Source organism: Euprymna scolopes, chromosome 1, assembly GCF_053919585.1.
Source record: "Euprymna scolopes isolate OS-2025 chromosome 1, ASM5391958v1, whole genome shotgun sequence".
In the NCBI taxonomy this organism is placed as follows: Eukaryota; Metazoa; Mollusca; class Cephalopoda; order Sepiida; family Sepiolidae; genus Euprymna; species Euprymna scolopes.
The window spans coordinates 149,949,177-149,965,270 of record NC_136482.1 but is presented as its reverse complement, the minus strand read 5'-3'; the positions used below and the strand labels follow the sequence as shown (position 1 = coordinate 149,965,270).

Genomic DNA, 16,094 nt, shown 5'->3' with positions numbered 1-16,094 from the left:
TTCAGATTTATGCAGAACATAACAACTAAATTCAGATTTATTTTTTTCCCCAAAATTACTTTATAATGTTTTCATTACAAATGATAAATATCGTTTTAATAAAATAAGGATTCATCAGTCAACACATTTTAAGAGAATAAGCTAGTTGCGAAAATTTCCAGAATCAGAAAAATGCCATGCGGTATCCTTCGGAAATCAAAATGTATATGGAAACAAATAAAGACAAATTAAATGAAACTCATACAGCAAATAATAAGATGCTGAGCAGATATAAAATTATTAAGTATGTGCAGTTTTTCACACAAGAATAAAAATAAAAGGAATAAAATACAGCTTGCAATCTTTCTCTTTTTGGTGGTTACAACAGTCGACAAACAAAGCTTCTGTCAGTTGATTCAGTAAGCGATTTTTGCTCCCAATTGGTGAATGAATGAGTGCCTATCGGGCGTCAGGATGAGAGGGAGGTGGACAGTCTCTTCGCGCGGACTCACTGTAAACTCTCTGCTTAAAACTCTGCCAAAACCTTTTTTTTTTAATCTCATTTTTCCTGCTCTGCATGGGCTTATGTAGTTATGGTTGGAGTGGGTAAGACTAGATCGAGGCGTCTAAAGCAATCAATCATCGTTCAATCTGTCACACCTTGGTTCGTCATGCTTGGATAATTAGCTACCTTTCCCCCTACCTACGGATAATGTCATTTTTAGCTAACAAAGTTCCTTGTCAACAACCGTCTCACGTACACTAGAAACCACACTGACGCTAGGGCCAGCTCCAGACCAAACATCCGCTAATACTTTCAAATAATCATGTTTCATAGAAATATTGTTTCATATTTTTGACTTTGTTTTTTCTCTTTAAAAGGTAAATGTATATTACATCGCCGGCAACGCCATCTCCCCTTGTAATTGGCTGGGTGATCTTGTGCTTTTCGGACCTGCTCTTAAAATGTAAAAAAAATTAATTCCTCTTTCGTTGGCATTCTTTTGGAGCAATTTTCAACTAAAACTTCAATTAAGCTCTTTGTAACCCCTCCTTCGGATTAATCCCTTCTTAATGTGGTTAGTTGGATCACAGGGAAAATAATACAGAGTCAATTATTTTATAATAATATGGTTAGTTGGATCACAGGGAAAATAATAAGAGTCAATTATTTTCTTCAATTGAGGCGACATATTATGCACAAGCGTTGGATTGCATCTATGTTCCAAAGAAATAACATGTGGCAAACAAAATATTAACAAATAGAAATATGTTGACCCTAGATCGCTATATGCATAACTAAAAATAGTTAACTAGAATATAATTCATTTCAGGAATATTAAAGAAAGTATGACAGAGGCTTGTCAGTCTTAATTGAAGGCTTTATGTAACTACATATCCTAAGTAATGACAGGAAAATCGAAGATAAATTAAGTGACCGTCTTTTAGAATAGTAGCGCCATTCTTTATTCTTTGTTGTACGTCTTGATAATCCAGAACCAAAATGAAAATAGACTGATGTTTTAGCATTCTAAGTTTTAATTGGATATGATTCCTGTAGTTTGTGTTAACTTTGTATTCCAAAGAACGACCGCACTCTAAACTAAATTAACTTGTTAGGATCAAATGCCGAATGTACTCAATAACCTAGCTAATGTGCGCCAATTGGGGTTGACTTCAAAATAGGAAAAACAAATTATTTGTTACAACACGAGGGTTAGTTTCCATCTTAAATGGTCGTATGTCAAAACAACATAATAAAAATGCAGGTATGCCACAGGAATCAATCTTTGCACATTTATTTCTAATATTCATAAATTGCTTCCTTGATAAAATTGTCTCTGGTATGCGTATATTTGGTGATCACATAACACTCTATAAGAGAAGCGAGGGGGGAAACGAATTGACATATATATAAGAAATGGTTTAAACATTAGATGAAGCTGCTGTAAATAAATGTTAACATTTAATTCTGTCAGGAGTAAGTTGCCTTCCTTTAGCAGTTACAAAAACGCTCCTCAATCATCGATTGTTATAACTAATAACGCTGCGTCTGAGGGCTTCTTGTAAAAACCTCTCGACTTGAAACTCAAAATTCAGAAAATACATTGGCGACAAAGATGCTGGACAGAATGTGAGCTACATCTGTCGTACTAAAAACGTATGTGAAAGTAGGTTGTATTTATACAAAGCCGCCAGTCACCCATAGATGGAGTATTTTTCCTCATCTGGGTAGTGTATCCACCAGTTGTCTTTGTCTCTGAAATAGTGTCCAAACACATTCCCCAAGCAAATAGGTGCCGCACTATCAAGCTCGGACTATTTTGCATAAATGTGCTCGTGTTACAAGTACGTTAATCAGATGTGCTTCCGACAACATATAGCATATGCACTTTCTCGATGTAAATACCTCGACTAAACCGACCGTGATTTAGTTTGCATATATGCAGAAGCAAAACATCTTTCTAATCTAATAGTGATATCATTCAAACACTTCGATTTTGGAATTCTCCTTCCCTTCATTGCTTCCTCTGACTGTACAAACATGCAGAGATGTAATGTGAACAAATAGCTCGCTCAACTGTTCAACTCTCTCCCTCGTATATTTGTAATATTATATAGGCACAGTAGCTATTCACTTCTAAGTAACAATATGCATTGCTTAAGGTAAAGCAAAGTAAACGCATATGATATGCCAATAATTGTGACATAAACTTGATCTCTACGAAATCCGTACTGCGGAATTTTCACATATTATGATTTTGATAACAGTAACTGGTTTAGAAACCTTTGGAGCTATCAACATGTCCATGGGATAATAGAGAGCATCTTTCAAACAATATGTGGAAAGTATGCCTAAATAAATTCCCACTTTGTCCGATGGAGTTATGAACCATAACAAGTGATTGATGACCTGTGTATTTATGGAAGCACAGAAGATATTTTATTATCTAAAGAGCGGAACTAAAAAAAAAAAGTCGCCGTAGAAAAGACGGCATGATTCCATTTTTATTTGATGAAAACCATTTTTCTTTTCTTATTGCAGACAATCTACGGGTTCGCGAGTAGTGCAGAAACCGCAAGAGCGATAAAAGTCTACTATCATATGTGAAAGTGATAAAATGTTCAACGACTCAGATCGGAGATGCCCAGCTGTACAACTCATACGTTCTGTTGATCCATGTATGGCTATATTGCCACGAATAAGAGGGATGTGCCCAGTGTGATTAAAACAAAGTTTCTGGACACGGCTGTGGTCGTTGCTGTGTGTTTCATGTGAGGGCCACATTATATCACTGTATATCTTCGAAGTCGCCTTGAAAGTCAGCACCAAATTGTATCTGGGTGTGCTGAAGAGTGGTGTAACCCCCTAGTGCAGACAGGTGACCGGTGCCAACGCTTGGCGTGACAGCAGGGCTCAACACTGGCTCACAAGTCCAAAGAGACCGAAGTTTCTCTTGAAAAGGAGTGATACGCCTTTGTAACCTAATCACACCGACCCTCCTCCTTCACTGACCTGAATCCGCTTGGCTATTTCGTTTGGTTATACGTTGAGAACATCACCAATATAACTTCCCAGAACGCTAATTCCAGCCTGATTGCCGCCATCTACCAAGTATTCGCTGAGCTCTCGTCGGCTTGTACAAAAGGCATGCTCCTAATTCCGGAACCGTATCGATGCGGTGATTGACGGTGAAGGTACCTATATTGAATAGATGCTAACTCTACTAAATCAGTTTTCCGGAATTGATTTTTTGTCAACGAAAATATTAAAATGACGCTGTAAATATTAAATTCAAGACGATATTTGAACGTTCTATAGTGTATTTATCATAAGTCTAATATATAAAAGGCGATATGTCTCTGTGTGTGCATATTTTCAAAATCTGCCGCTTTCGAAGCTAAAAAGCGAAGGGAGGCGCTAAGAGCCTACAATTATTGTATGTATATGGACCGTTCTTTTATGAGTTTTTAGCTGGTTAAAATAATCTTTAAAGGGTAAAAAAATGGGTAAAAATTAATGAAATCGTTATGCATTGTGTACATGCATCTTAATATATTTTTAATTTTTATTCCGTTCATATGCATGTCACGTGCCAACAGTGGTAACGTCACTACCTTTACCTGCTACAGTTTGCATCGGTTTCGATTTTAGCTGATGGCATCCGATTCATTTTATACTTTTTTTTACTTTTGAAATCACGACGCTATAATAATATATAGACAATCTGGACTTATTAAAATATCATATTCAAGAGTATTTTATGGGCGTGCAAAATTGGGCGCTCCTGCTTGTATGTGTATCAGTTTATAACCGGTGGCTAAATTTTAAAGGAAAATTGTAGTCAACGAGATATTCGATCAGCAGTACACATAATAAAACGAAGGTAATGCTTATTAGGAATTATAACACTTTTCACATATTAACGATGCGATTTTTCGCAATAGTTCATGTGAAGATATAACGTAAAATTTCAGACGCCATAGAATTCAAAAGTGAAACAAATTACTTATAATATATTGCCATTATTTCCGTGGGAACTGGAGTGTATATAAAATAAACTTCATTTCACTTCAATCTTCAGTAATCCTTGAAGTTAACCAACTTCAATGCAGACATCGAAAATGCAAATCATGATGAAAATCGTTATCTTTTTGTGCGTCATGATAGCGTTAACCCAGGGTTGTGTGTATGGTCCATGCTGCCGTGAGTAAAGTTTAATATGTTATTATATTAGTTTTAATTATTAACTTTTATTTTAACTTTTTCATGTAAATGAAAAAAAATCATTTTGAAAATATAAGTAACTAGGACGGATACTCTACGTTTCCAGCGATTGAATGATGACTAACAAATATTTCACAGTCCCAAATTTTCATTGTCATCGACGTCGACTGAAAACGCTCATTTTTTCAATCACATTGATTTATTGCCTGTTTAATTGAAGGTCAATCGCCGTGCAGCGTGAGGAAGCTCTACCTTCTTTCCCCTAGTAATGAAGTTCAAAATATATTGTAGTCTATATTACACTGTAGAAAAAGTACTGTTATTTTTAAAACTCATATTTTATACATAATGACTGGAATTAAAGCTTAAAATATAAAAGTCATATCGAGGACCAATTGCTGATTTTTATCTTACTGCTTGTACGGTTAGAATTGCTTGAATTTAAGTTTAAAATAAAAAAAGTCAAGTATCATGGTGCAGTAGTGATTTAAACAGAAACCTTCCTTTTGAATGCACCTCTCATATCAAAGTACCTACTATAGATTTTATAGGTCGTGTCTTTCGGCTTGTTTGGTAATAAAACTTCTCAAATGCACTTCTAATGTTAGGTTGTGTATGGTGTTAACTTTGGTCAAAATCGCGCGTTCCTTTTTTCCATCAAATCATTTCGATTATCGATTATTGCTACATATCGAGAATTTTTTCGATACATATCTATCTAAGATGTCTGCCAGACACATAAAGTACCTTCGCACGAAATCTTGTAAAAAATTGTCCGGCCTTTTTCGAGCACATTGACAACGAAATCATACATACACACAGACGCACATACACAGACAAAGTCATTTTAGATAATATAGGTTGAGAAAAAAGAGCTTGCGGAAATTTTAATTTGGATTTCAAATGATGTATTTTCAAATGCGTTCGTTATACGAAGTTTACTTTATATATTATTTTAAAGGACGTTTTTCGCTTTATCTAATCATTTAAATAACACTCGTTTTAAAACAATTATGTCTTCCTTTCCAAACGCTTAATTCAAGATTGGAAAAAGCAAATTCGAACAATTTTCTTATTTCAATACAAGCTAGGTCGAAAAATTGCTGAAATAGCTCTTGTTCGGAGAAAATACTGCTGAACGCAAAGTACAAGGTGGTTTAAGAAATTTTGTGATTTTAACGAGAGCCTTTAGGATGATGAACGTAGTTGTCGGCCATCGGACGTTGACAAAAATCAATGAAATCCCTCAATCAGATCCAGCTATTCGAAACTTGTTTCTGAATTAGACGTGACGTATACGACGATTCTAAACTACATAAGAGAGATTGGAAAAACAACAAATATTGATAAACTGGGGAATCACGAATTGAACGACAAACAAAAAGAAACACCGTTATGAAGGGGTATATTTCCTTCATTTACGCAACAAGAACGGCACGTTTTCCGACCGATTGGGATTTGTGATGTAAAGTCGGTTCTTTACGAAGCCGGTGATGCTCAGCTCAGTGGTTAGACGCCGAAGAATATCCCCGATACTTTCCGAAGACAGATTTGCAACAAAAGAAGACCATGCTTACCCTTTGGTTGCTTGCGTCTGGTCTCATCCATTACTGTGTTTTGAATGTAGGCGAAACAATTACGGCGGAGAAGTGCTATCAGGAAATGGATGAAATGCATCAGAAACTTCGTCAAACACTCCCGTCATTAGTAAAAAAAATCCCAATTCTTCTCTATTACAATTCCCGACCATACGTTTCTAAACTGACCATGCAGAAATTGAACGAATTTGACTATAAAAACCTGACTCATGTGCCATAATCTCCAAACCTCCCCGATGGTGACTTCTACTTTTTTCCAGCATCTCGACGACTTTCTGCGTGAGATATGCTTCAAAACCTAAGCGATATCAAAACGCATTTCGATGCTTCATCGCAACCAAAAAGATTTTTACGTTTCTTGCATAATAATAATTTTGCGGTGAAAGAAGTGTGTTGATTATCATGGTGCTTATTATGATTGATCGATTTTTGTTTGGGTACAGATATATTCATCTGAATTAAAAACTTAAAAATCGCAAGAACTTTCTTGTCAACATGACAGTAGAAATCTATAGTACTGAATTGAAATAACACAATTTTTATGTTAAATAAAACATGTGTTTTAATAAAATCTTACGTTGATTTAAACTGTTTGAATGCTTTAGACTTTTGGGGTGTTTTTTTCTATACAAAAGAGTCCACTTACCAAGGTCGAAGGCTACTAAAGTATACGGGTTGGTATATGTAAGGTGGTAGATTAGCAATCGTTAATGGTGTAGATTCCGTTGAATGTAGATTATTAAAAGAGACGGCTCAATAAGCAGATGTTTAAATTGGACTTGATGGCATCCATATTGTAATCGACCGGGAAGCAGGCTAGATGAAGTGTGTTCCACAGGAAGGAATTTCTTAAGAAAGAAATTGTGGTTACTGAAATTTTCGTTTAGATTTAGGCACGTAAGTTAGGTAAACTGTTTAATTTTTATTATGCTTCACATAACATTTCAATCGTCCTTTTTAGATGCATCCTCAACTAACCGATCGGCAAGTCGACCAGCAATACACGTAACAAAAAAGTGTGGTGCTTATTAACGCGTGTAAGATTCTTTACATATTCACTATGTAGCATTACTTTTTAATCTTTCTTGCAGAATAACGTTTATTAACATATTACATGTACTTGGAAACGGATGGGAGAACAACTTTCTGAAGCATATTGTTGCATGGTTTGCGACGGAACTTAAAATTATCTCTATTATTAGATAAGACAAACTTTTTCCCTGTGTGTTTGTGTGTGTGTATGTATGTATGTATGTATGTGGATGCGTGTGCGTGTGGCTGTAATTTCACACAGAGGTACTTTTTGTTTCTGCCAGTGTTTTTAGATTGGTTTTGTATCGGAATACCTTCCATAAGTATCAATAATCGATAATCGAAATAATCCAATGAAAGAAAGACTGACGATTTCAACCAAAGTTCACACCTTACGCAGCGTAACATCTCAAATTCATTTGGAAAATTTTATGTAAACAAAAGTCGAACTGTCCGACAAGTAAAAGCAACCGCATGTTCTTTAATATGACAGGGATGCATTCCAAATGAATGTTTCTTTTTTAAGTAAAATTGAACCAAGATACATGACTTTGCCATTAATAACTTTAATTCAAACCATAATCACAGTACAAGCTGCAAGGTCAGGCATAAGATACAAACAATAAATACTTTGATATGAAAAGGGTGCGTTCGAAAACGTCGTTTCTTTTTAGATCATAAATGAACCTTGATACTTGAGTTTTGCGTTTTAAGCTGTAATTAAAACCATTTATAAAAATAATTTTATAAAAATAAAACTGGGGTCTGTGCAGTGAAATGTTGACTACAATATATTAACTAAATTACTGCAAGAGGCATATGAAGCTTCATCCCGGGGCACTGCGATGGTTCAGCAATTAGAGCAATCAAGCAATCTATTTGATTAAATACAGGCAAGTTCGCCGATGTCTATGACAATAAACGCATGGAAATGTGAAACATACGTCGACCATCATTTAGTCCCGGGCAACGTAGGGTCACTTTGCTATTATAAAATTGGCTTAATTTACCTTCAATAATTCAATAGCTTTAGTTATTCGATCTCATGTATAAAACATGCAAAACATGACAAAAGTTGTCATCTTATTGTGCTCCATAGTAGCTTTAACACAGGGAAAATATTTTCTGCAAAAAGTTCACAATTTTATTCACAAAAAAAAAGTTTGCTCTTTGGGATTTGCATTGTCTAGAAACTTTTCGCTTCTGCCACATAATATTTAATAAGTACACATTTTCTTATTAATTTACGTGCATTTGTTCAATATCAATTTTACAGTTTAGTTAATTTAGAAAAAAAATTCAGTATACGCAAGCTTTCTTATTCAATTCATGATTATATCTGGATATCTAATAAGTCATAATGTCAAGTTATATTGATATTAGTATTATGTTGTATATGAGTTTTAAACTATAATTTCATCTCAAGGAATTGGTTTGTTTTTCGCGGGTCTTCCTTCTGTAGTTATCGATCTATTTATGTGGATTTAATGGTATCCAGTTTCTAAATTTTTCTAGTCATCTAGTTCTTTCAGGTGATAACATTATCATTGACTTGTCGTATGCTCTCCATTTTTTTTGAAATTTTCTAGTTACTATCGCAACCAACGATTCACTATTTTAGAGCCAATGTAATAGTTGCATTAATTTGAACTTATAGCTGTGTTTGTTATTGGTGTTTTCTAATTAAGAGTTTTATTTATAATAATGCAAACTCATGCATTGAGATATTGCATTAAGTAATATATATATATATATATATCAGCCAAAATGTTTGTATGTATGTGTACATTTTCGTGTATGTAAGGCTTCCTCCTGAGATCCGATCGGTCGGCTCACAACTTCTTAAAACATTTTATATCACGTTTAAATTATAATATCTACCAGTTAACAACGGGAGTCGCCTGTCTATTTAATTTGCTCGATTCTGAAAAGATAAATATTCAACATTTTTCGATCGCCGCATGTGGATTAGGCTTTTCATATAATAAAAGCGGAACTAATTCTGGTGGGATTCTTCCAATCGCGATCGCCGGAAACGTCCGAAAGCAATCAGCTTCGATCAATATGGAGTTTCTCCTTATATAAGACATTTTCTATTCAATTTTGGACAATTCCATATTTATGGGAAGCTGGTTTCGCCCACAAAATCTTGGGGAAACAAAAAAAATATTAAAAAATGCTGCCCCGCAGTAAATAAAATACTGCCCCGCAGTCAAAGTTGACCTCATTAAGCTATTAAGTACGAGCACCTGCCAATTCTTAATACTTAAATAAATTCAAACATGTTTCCGTTACTATTTCGTGGTGTCCAAGTGGGTAACGTCACACGTTTTATTTTTCACACTTTAATTTCCAACTTCGACTAAAGGGTTTGGGTTCGATCCTTAATACCTACCAAAACTTTTTATTTTACCCCCCCCGACACAAACACCCGGGTGTTTTGATTTACCCAAAACCACACACACGTCTAAACACTCGAGCAAACCCCGGTTACCCCCCCGCTAGTTGGTTATATAAATGCCGTTTTGACCGAAGTTAAATAATGGGCAATTCTTAAAGCGTTCACATATAGTTAATAACGAAGTTTGCTATCATCTTGATTATGTTATTATTTAAACACTTCTTTCTGTTTCTTTGACATTTATCTGGCTCCCTTACTTTTTTGATCTCTCTCATTCAACGGTTATCATAGCTACGGTGCTCACAGTATAATATTGTAGACTGTATGAACACAATCCTGTTTTTATCTTTCACCTTTATTAAAAACTAGCGGCGGTACCCGGCGTTGTCTGGGTATAGAAAGCTGTGGGTGGATGGGGAATCAAAACACCAGTCTAGCCCTGGTGGAGAGAGGTGTTAAAAAGTTGGTGGGGGCGATCAAAACAACAGTAGGCAGCCCGGGGGAGGGGACAGAGGTGCTAAATTTTAATTAGTTTAAAGCAAACTTAGTTAAAAAAAGCTTTTTTGTAGTTTTATTATTTTACGTAACTCGAGTGAAATTCAAATGTATTTGTTTTCATTTCGACGGAGAAATTTCTTTGCATAGTTTCCGATTTTGTGTCCTTATAATCAGTAATAAAGTTTAATTAAAATACGATAATATTCCAGTTTTTTATTGCAAAAATAATAGATATTTTAAAAACACACGCATACGTAAACTTTCAGATCTTCTAAATATATTTCCTTCCGGTCAACGAAAAAAAACACATTATGAAAATTATGTGAAGGGTTTGAAGCTATATACCACGTCATGCAAAAAATTAAATAAATAAATAAAAGAGAAAGGGAGAGAGATAGAGAGAGAGAACACGTAAATTTTAAAGTCTTGTACAATTCTTTGCAGTTAATGAAAAAAACAACAGATAAGTCAGGCTGATCTGTTGTTACCCCCCCTCTCAGCTCTTCACACCCCCCGGGCCACGCGAGGTACACTTTCTCTAAAATTACGTAAATGCAACTTTGTGTGTGTGAGTTCTTCCCTTAGTGACTCGGAAACGGCTGAACAATTTTTTTATGATTTACAGACCTTTCAACAGGGAAAATTATTCAACGTAACATAATCTCTATCTATCTATCTATCTATCTATCTACACTTATATAAAGTTGTTTTGTCTCAGAATACCCCCGATCTTTACCGATAATCCATAATCAATAGTTTAATTCATCAATCATCGGTAAAGCAATTTTTCGAGTCGTCGCTTAGCAACAATGATAAAACAACAGGCGGGAAATTTGATAGCATGTTTTATTTATTTTTTGCGTGTAGTTTAAAATTTCGCGCGTGAATTTCGGAATATTTTTTTTCATTAACTGCAAATAATTTTATAAGACCGAAAACTTACGTTTTTTTTTTTTTTTTTTTTTTTTCTTGCATGGCGTGGTATGTATGTTCAACCCCGCACGTAATTTTGTAATTGTTTTTTTTTCGTTAACTGAAAAGAAGCTTGGAAAAATTACGTACATCTATTATTTTTGAAATATAAGATTGGGATATTACGTAACTTTAATTAAATTTTATTACTGATTATCGGAAAAACATAATCTTTTACTAAGCAAAATTTATTTCTTCGTCGAAAGAAAAAGTACAATTGATTTTCACTCAAGTCACTTAAAATAATAACACTTCAAATCAAACTGTTTTTACTAAGTATGCTTTAAAGTAAGTGTTTGGCATAAAATGATTATTTTCTTTAATCAAAAATTCACAGACGGTAATACTTCAAGCAATTAAAGTACAGACACAATTTTACATTTTTTATATTTAAAAAGTTATTAAATCTATATTTCCCTCGGGTTACCTACTGTTGTTTTGACCCCCCCATGCTATTATAATGTTGTTTTTACTCTTCTCTTAACAAGGGCTGAACTTTTGTTTTTTCCCTCTCCCTCACTTCTCCACATCCGGGCAACGCGGGGCACTTTGCTCTCTCTACAATTATATAAATGCACTTTTGATATTGAAAAATTTTGATTCTCCGTCTGGTGTTATTACTCATGCCTTTTTGTTGTAATAGATTTTAGTTATTGTTTGGAGTAGATTTAGTGTAACATTATAAGCTTTCATCATCATTCCTCTGTGTATTGAATCAAGTCTGAAACCATTTGAGTTTCGACTAGAATGTGTATCAATTTTTGGTTGTATTCTGTTTAGGATCATTTTATTGACAAGTTTGGAGACCACTGATGATGAACTATTTCTCGATAATTTTGAGTTGAGCTCAGACCTCCTTTCTTCGCAAGTGGTATAATGTAAATCTTGGACCATTGATCGGGTTTCATATTCTATCCCAGAAGCTTATTTGCAATAAAAAGAATAATGTCATCCAGATTGCATCTTTTCAGCACTTCCGGATCAACGTTGTCTGGTCCTGCTTGTTTTCCCCTTTTCAGACTCTTTTTAACAAATTGATACTCTTTCTATGTGAAAACAGCATCGTCAATATTGAGATCGGAAAGGACCTTTGACAATTCTTCTTCATACATTTCGTTTGGAAACGCGGGTTCTTTACCAAGTAGATCGCTGAAGTGTTCAAAGCACTTGCTAATCCGCTCCCATTTTGAGTTTCCCTTCAATATGCCTCTTTTTGCTACTTTTTTTTCCTGTGATAGCATTGATTAATCGCAAACTTTCATCATGTATATATCTTTTATTAGCCGCTTAAATTTGTTGGGCCATTTGATTAAGCTTCTTTTTTTAATTTAGCTGTTCAGCCTTGAGTTCTCCTTCTGGAGTTTTTCCTGTGCATCTGCAGTAGTTGTTTTTTGGAAATTTTAAAAGGCGCTTTGGACATCGCCTAGCGCTTGGCATATCCTTGGAGAATTTGCTTTTCTCTTCTGCTTTTTCCTTTTTTATAATTATACCAGGCCTCTGCAGTCGCTTCATTTGCAATAATAAAATGTGCATATTGTTGCGCAACACTATCATCGTCTTGACAGAGATCTGAATACCTATTGCACACCATGACTGTGTACAACTGTTGCAGTTCTATGTTTTGAGGGGCAGCCCACTCATAGTTCTTTTTTCTTTGATGGGCATTTACACGTTCGAAGACGGAGTCGTATCTTTGAGGTAACCAGTCAGTGGTGGCTGCCATATCTGCTAAAACTGCTGTAGGCTTCGTATTCGTTCACTGAATTCTTCTATTTCTTGTTAATCAGGATATATTCAATCTCTGCCTGAATGCCCAGAAAATATTAGATATGAATGTCAGAAAATAAAAAAGTTGACAGTACCTAGATTGTTATATTTCTCAATTCCAAACGCCACTAAATCTTACACCAAACACTCTGTTGGCTGACATTATGTGGTGCTTAATATATTTCCACGACACATGAACATTTTTAATGTATTTATACTCCGTTTAAAATAATTGAATGCTGTGATTTTATGGAAAAATTCTTAAGTATAAATCGGTATTGTTTTTTGACGCTACACTCTATTTTCATGTTATTTTCATTTATTCATTACAGATCCTTGTCCGTACTACCTACTCCTTCCATGGTGCTGCCAACGTCACTTTGCAATCGTTTGAAAAGCAGTGTCCATGAGTTGATAAAACATTTTGAAAACCGGACCCCTCATTCATTTTTTTTAAATTGTGGTACAATAAGAACATGATAATATCAATCGGAGATGGGGAATTCGACAGCCGTTTCTGCGGAAGATATGCATGTGATGCTGTTTTTTTCCACAATGTTTTTAAAAAAGAAAAATTCGCAAATAAATCCGGTCTAAAACTTTAAAACTGGTGTTGTTTCACTTATACTTTTATAATGTGTTTGCTATGTTTTTAACGTATAACTTCCCGCAAAATGTAGGTGTTGATATGGATGTGTTAAGAAGAGAGGTGACTTTATTGAGGCACCATTAAAATGAATAAACAATTTCATTGCATTCGATAAATGTTTGTAAATATGATTTACTTACTGAACCTGCTAGTGCGTATAATAAAATACACAGTTACCGCAGTATTTTTTTTCAAATTACCAGAACACGATGTGGAGGGCTGAAACGATAGAATTTTAGTGTGGCACTCGTTCAAGCTAGACTTCTATAACTAATATAATTGCTGACTTTATAGTGCTGGTTTGTGGCCCACCCACGTGGATTTGATGGTTTGCGTAGTATTGACAAGGAAATTATAAAAAAAAAAAAATTTCTATAGTCGATCCACTGGTTGGTGAGTTAGTTTTAGTTTTTCGATCTTTTATTAATTTTGCTGACGATTCTTTGTTACTGTGGCTTTTTCAAGCGTTTTGGTTTTTGGAATAACAGAAAGCAAGGTGTCGATAACACTTGAAGTCACTTGAATGCAGAAATTCCCCTCTGAACCAAATTATCGTATGTTTACGAAAACAGATGGCACACACAGATTTATTATGTCTAAAATATTATTAAACTATTATTTACCATCTTATGTAAAATTTAAACACCGTTTCATACACATTTATTCGTTATAAAAAATCCTACAATATATTTAACTCCCGCCATCATCACGAACGCCAACATCTTCAGATGAAGTAGTTCGTATACTTTCCTCTTAATAAAAAGCTCTCCCGCACCTCCATTCAGGGCCGATTAAAATATAAAAATCATAATTGCATAGCCCTGACAACCTTATTAACTAAATCATACACTGATGCACAATTGGAGGGCTCATTTGGTAACTGTACTTTTTACAAAAGATACGGTAATCCTACTAATAAAAATTGATTAAAACACGAAAATGTAATCTCTCTAAAAAAGTAGCTGATCACCTTTCCACTTCGCTGTTGAAGGTTGACGAGAAAGCTATTCTCGGAATATTGAGCTCATTTTATGACTGTATACCAGTGTAAGCGAATTTCATATATATTGCCTCAGTCTAGAAAAAACCCTCTTTGCATTCATTGCAACAGCCCTGTTTTGTTTTACAGTCCGTAAAGTTTAGAATTTTGTCATGACCACTTCAAAGTTAAGAAAGAAAAAAACTTTTTTTTTCTTTTTTAATATTTCAGTTTTCTTAGGATTAAAAGAGAAAAAAATTATATAACAAAGGAGAAATATTTTTAATTAAACAGCAATGTGCGTTTTTTATGTTTTAAACATAGTTACTTATGACTTATTTTACTATTAAAAGAAAAAATGTTCAAAATGTCAACGTTTCTGTTGTGTCGTAACACAATAGTAAAAGAAGAAAATTAAGTCGAGGTTGGTTTTACAAACGAAGTATATTAACATCACAGGTAAAAAAGATATGAATACGGGTATAAGTGACTAGCGCTCAGCTAGGCGATGGAGTACTGTCGCTCCTTCTCACCGATGTAGGCATTACTGAATGTATGTGTTTGTGTGTGTGGTCACGAATAGGCTCCTATATGGTTGACTATTTTAAAAAGATGTATCGAGACACAGGAATGGGTATGTTTGATCTGGCAGAACGGTCGTTCATTAAAATTGTGGGGGCTGCGTTCGCGCCTGGTCTACACAGTATGGAAATAAAAAAGAATTAAAATAAAAAAAACGTTTACAAGTGTTTTGATATAGATGTACATAGGACTACTTTGATAAGTATGTTTTAACTTAAATAGGGATGGTATAATAAAATAGTGGGGTCTGTGTTCGCGCCTGATCTCCATAGAATGGAAATAGGCACACACTTAATAATGACTTTTCATATCTATCTGCGTAAGTGTACTTTGATAATTATGTTTCAGTTTGAAGAAATATGGTATAATAAAATTATGGGGTGTTCGTTTGCGCCTGACCTCCATAGAATGGAAATATATCACAAAGTTTAACAAGTGTTTTTTAATATAGATCCACAGAATATTGTGATAAGTGTTTCAGTGTGAACAAGTATGGTATAATAAATTTTGGGGGTTTTGTATTTTATTTTTACTTTCATCATATTTTGCTTTGGTTTTAATACCCCCAAATTCTAAACTATCTCTTTACAACCCTTCCTTTTAATGAACTCTCATACTTTCATAAATCAGATCCCATTTTCTGTAAGCTGTTTTTGAACACAGTCAACGACGGGTACTTTTGCTAGTACATATATATATATATATATATATATATATCACAACATTGAACAAGAACATGTTTAAATGAATTTCTAAGGCAATATGAAAGTAACCAATACAATCACGAATAAAAATACATTTACAGGTTTATATTGTTGTTTAAAAACCCACGTGAAAATATATCTTTGAGCCTAAAATACAGCTTATGCAAAAGCCTTGCGCATGTTGAAGTCTGACTGACAGATATA

At 34.5% G+C, this 16,094-nt stretch overlaps 1 long non-coding RNA gene across 1 annotated transcript in view; it reads left to right on the top strand.

Moving 5' to 3' along the window:
• The window catches only part of LOC145283619 (uncharacterized), a 48,214-nt gene extending 34,637 nt beyond the window's left edge, over positions 1-13,577 (top strand). Inside the window, exon 3 of the long non-coding RNA XR_013868655.1 lies at positions 13,309-13,577. This is a non-coding gene — a long non-coding RNA (uncharacterized LOC145283619). The remainder of the gene's footprint in view (positions 1-13,308) is intronic.
• The last annotated feature ends 2,517 nt before the right edge of the window (positions 13,578-16,094 follow it).